Source organism: Balaenoptera ricei, chromosome 3 (assembly GCF_028023285.1).
Source record: "Balaenoptera ricei isolate mBalRic1 chromosome 3, mBalRic1.hap2, whole genome shotgun sequence".
NCBI classification, from domain to species: Eukaryota; Metazoa; Chordata; class Mammalia; order Artiodactyla; family Balaenopteridae; genus Balaenoptera; species Balaenoptera ricei.
In genome coordinates, this window is record NC_082641.1 from 181,877,520 (window position 1) to 181,882,070 (window position 4,551).

The window sequence follows — 4,551 nt, forward strand, 5'->3', positions numbered from 1 at the left end:
GGCCCCCTTCACTCGGGGTCTCTGAGTCTATCTGGGCCTCAGTTTCCCTCGCTGAAAATGGGTCCTGGCTTCTGCAGAGGAAGACCTCTCTCCCTCTGCCTGCCCCCCCCCCGCCCCCCGGGGATAGCTCCCTTGCAACCCTCCAGGGGCCTCGCTCCGCTAATCCACCAGCCAGCCTGCGCCTCGGTTTCCCCTCCCGGCTGCCTAATCCCAGGATTGTCGGAGGCCGGTTTTACATACATTTAGAGGCTTTTCATAATAGATTTACTGGGCCCCAGAACGGCCCTCGCTGGGTGATTAGCTTCTCCTTAATTGAAAACTCCCTTCCCACTCCCTCTGCCCCTTTGGGCCGAGCTCAGGCAGAGGGATGGGGCCAGGGAGCACCCACGGCTGTGTGGGCCCCACGGGGGCCTCCCCCTGTGCTCAAATGGGGTCTCCCTGGTATCCACCTTGACGGGGGCTGCCAGTACTGCTGCCACCCCCGCCCAGGAGGGGCTGAGCCTGGATTCAAACCTGTTCTGTCCCAGCCCCACGTCCATTGCTACCATGGCTTGCGGGGGGGTGGTCTCCGCAGTGCGGATGGGGGGGTCTCACTCAAACCTGGGCCTGTAGGACCAGGTTGTGGGCCCCTACCCTGGGGCTCAGAATTCAGGTCTTGGACCCAGATCTCACTCCCTGAGGTTCCCAGGATGCCCCCCTCCGCCAGGTCCCCAGCAGGCTCCAGGGGCGCCAGAATGTTCGCCGATAGAATGAGGGACGGTCGAGGGGCAAGAGCCAGTGACGCATCCCCACCCCCCCACCCCAGCCATCGCGGCCCGGTCCCCAGCTGGGCGACTTAATGCCGCCTGTCACGAGGCTGTGGGCCGGGTTATTTATCTGGTGTATATATGCATTGTAATGTAAAGATGTGCCAGCCAGTACGGCTGACTCCTGCGGTGCCCCCACTGCCCCCCTCATCCGAGAGAGGCTGTTCCCCACCACCTCCCCATACCCGGGCCTCCCCCAAGGAACGAACGCTGGAGAAGGAGGCCAGCACCTCCAGCGCTGTTGGTGAGCAAGAGCACTTGATTTGGAGTCCATGTACAGAACACACTCAGTAAGTCATTCAACAAATGTTCGCTGAGGGCTGGCTGACATTGTGCCAGAGGCTGGGGCCATGGGGGGAGGGGAGAACCAAAGGTCCTGCCCTTAAGGGTCATCAAGAACCCCCAGGCAGAGTCCCCTCTGTGTGCCATTATAGCTCCATTTTCCAGACTAGCAAACTGAGGCTCTGAGAACAGCGGTGGTTCATCCGTGGTGGGTGGTGGGCCGCCTCCCTCCCCACCCACCTCGTGCTGACGGCAGGGTCCCAGCTGTAGGGCCTGGGGCTGGCCCGCCCCTCGTCTGGCCTCAGCACCTCATCTGTAGAATGGGTCTCAGCTGGGTCTCATCTGCTCGCAGAGAGGTCGACTGAGGCCCAGAAGGGAAAATGCCCCCTCCCTCGGGGGGTCCCAGCGGAGAGAGAGGCTGAGTGGAGGCTGGGACCCAGACCTTGCACCACACCACACAGCTGGGGAGACTGAGTCCCGGGGGAGGGGGCAGCTTAGCCAAAGCTCTCAAACCGGGCCTGTCCTCCCCACCCCAGACCGGAGCTCACACCCCCACTTTGTAAACGGGGAAACTGAGGCCCAGAGCAGGCCCTCCAGGGTGAGATGAGCGCAGGGAACCGCGCCGCTGGCTGGGGGGCCCATCTGGGCGGCGGGGGAAGGAAAGGAGGGAGGGGGGAGCGCAGTGGGCAGGGCCTCACGGGAGGGGTGGGGCCTTGTCCTGGGTACCTGGGGGCCAAGCAGGGATTTGAGCAGGGGAAGGAGTGCGGGATCCAGGACCTCGGGCTCAGCGGCGTTGGGGGGGTGGTGGAGGGGGCAGACGTGCTGGGATGCACCGCCTGTCTCGGGGGCTAGGACTTTTCGGGTGGAGGCACCCCCAGCCTCGGCCCCCACTACCCTTCCCCCGCCCGCCCGCCCGCCAGCCTGCAGGTCCCAGAGGCCGCAGGAAGCTTTTAAGCACTTAGAGCCGGAAACCGGTGTGAGAGAAGCAGCTGGTCCTCTGGCCCATCCCAGCCTGGCCCGAGGGCCCCCAGGGGCCCAGCACCACCTCTCGCCGCCCCTTCCTCCCCCCAGGAACCCCGCCGGGGCTGGGGCAACGCCCCTGAGGCCTGCCTCAGATTCCCGGGGAGGGATCAGTAGATGGTGCAAACAAATCCTGGAAGCCGTGGAGGAGGGTGGCCCGGCGGGTGCGGGGATCCGGGGGCGCCATAGACAATACCCGCCCTCACCTCCCTGCACTGGGAGGCCACACAGCCTGGTGTTTCCTGGAGGAGGGACTTGCAGGGCCGCCCCCACCCGGGCTGCTGTCGGGGAACCCAGCCCTCCTCCATCGCCAGCTGCCCTAGGCCCAACTCAGATCCAACTCCTGATCCCACGGAGGCCTGGGGCTCACCCTGGATTCACCCCATTGACATGTGGGGCCTGGTGAGGCCTCAGTTTCCCCCTCTGTGCAGGAGAGGGGGGGTCTCCTCCACCACTCGCTGCCCCCCCTTCCCCAGGGACTGCATTGTCCATTAGGGCCCATCGATCACCTCCAGGCCTCAACCTCCGTTTCCGGACCAATGGGGTGGGTGAGGGGCTGTCAGGTGGGCGGCCCCAGAGGAAGGGGTCCCGCCCCCGACACCCCTGCCTCCACCCCAAGTTTCCTGGCTCCCATAAGTGAGCCGGTAAGCATGGAGAAGATGGATGGGGTGGGCTCTCTTCTCCAGCAGAGAAGGCACAGAAGGGTCAGTGGCCTCCTGGACGCCTCCCTGAAGGGAAGCCGGGGTTCTCAGGCTCAGCAGTTCCCCACCCAGAGTCCTCTCCTCCTCCCTGGCCTCCAGTCCTGCCCCACAAGCCTCCCGCGGCCCCCGCTGCCCATCTCCTTTGCTCCTACCCCCCTCCCCACCCAGCCTCCATCAAGATCAGGCGAAGAAAGGCCTCAATCGCCCAGCAGTCCGTCTCTGTCCTGCACCTGCCCCGTGCCCAGCATTTGAGGCCCCTCCCTGTCCTAGGTCCACACCCAGCCTCAGCCCTAATCATCCTCACAAGTATTGTTCCAGTAAGGACCACCGCCAGCAGCTCCGGGGGGGGGGGGAAGTTAACTGAAGGTTGGAGGGGCTCCTGGCTTCCCCCGCCCCCACCTGTCTCAGCCCCACCAGCCACACCAGCCCAGCTGCAGCCACTTAATTTCCGCCTTGTGTGTCATCTCATGTGATTTATGGCTCCTCAGGGGCTCCCGGGCTGTGAACTCGCTTTTTATTTGTCTGTCAGTGGCCGCCTGGCCACCTGCAACCTGGTCCACAGTCCCCATCACCGTGGCCTCCTCCCATGACCCATAAGCCCGCCAAATATGGGGCCCGGGGCCCACTGGGGCAGGCCCCACTGTCCTCGCCCTGACGCCACAGACAGAGGGAGGGCCCTGCTCTGACTGCACACAGTAGGTGCTCACTGTTTGCTGGGGGGCGCTGGCATTGACATGGGAAACGTGGGGGGGTGGGGCGGCAGCACCCCAGGGAGGCAGAAGGTCCCCGAGGGAGCCGGTGGCAGGTGGAGGCACCTAGACTGGGGACGTGAGCCCCGGGCCCCTGGGATGGTGGCCTTTCCTCCACATGACATGACCCACTGCGTGACTGTGGTCAAGGGACTTGATCGGACCCCTGAAAGCCAGGGTGGTCCCCATCAGTCCAGAGGGCGAGGCGTGAGCCCCCTCGTCACGGTCACGGGGTGGGGAGGTGGTCGGGGACTCAGGGTGTGGCCTGGGGCTTCTCCTGAGACAGTGCCACAGATTAGAGGGGGACTCAGGGGCCCAGAGGGGAAGGGCTGTGGGGTGCCCTCCTGTGACTGTGGGCATTGATGCCCCCAAGCCAAGGCGGCCATGAATCTGAGGGGGCCCCGACCGGGAGGCCTGGCTCCACCCGAGAGCGACCATCAGGATGTGGGGGAAACCTCAGGACTCCCCCTCCCCACCTCCCTGACCCCCCGCCCTTGGGGATCCTCTGGGTACGTGCAGGACCCCTTTACTGATGGCCACCCTGGGGGTACCCCGCTGTGCCCAGTGCAGCCCCAGGAGTGAGGGGCCACTCTGCACCTTGGTGGTGGCCCCCGAGGCCGTGGCTGGTGACCAGTGATGGACAGCGTGGTTCCTGAGAGACCCAGGCCCCAAACGCAAGCATCCGTCGGTACAAGGGTGCGCACAGGTGGGCGCGGCCATGGGGTTCCTCCACACACGTGTGTGCACGCGTGTCTGTGCATGTGGCAGATGACAAGTCCCAGGGGAGACTCCTGACTGTGGGCCCGTCCCCCCCCGCCCTCTGGGGACTCCCAGCCGGTGGGGAAGATGGACAAGTAAAGAATCAGAGATTTGTGTTGTATGAAAGAAGGTTAGCACTCCCCTCGACCAGGATGGAAGAGGCCCTCGGGCCTGACAACACACATACGGTTAAGGCATTGCCACCTACTTCGTGGCATCTAATCACTGTTTTTG

General features: G+C 64.6%; 1 non-coding gene across 1 annotated transcript; it reads left to right on the plus strand.

The window, feature by feature from the left end:
* The first annotated feature begins 4,430 nt into the window (after positions 1-4,430).
* On the plus strand, positions 4,431-4,551 carry LOC132364222 (U6atac minor spliceosomal RNA). The gene has a single exon (XR_009502767.1). It is a non-coding gene; the product is annotated as a U6atac minor spliceosomal RNA (small nuclear RNA).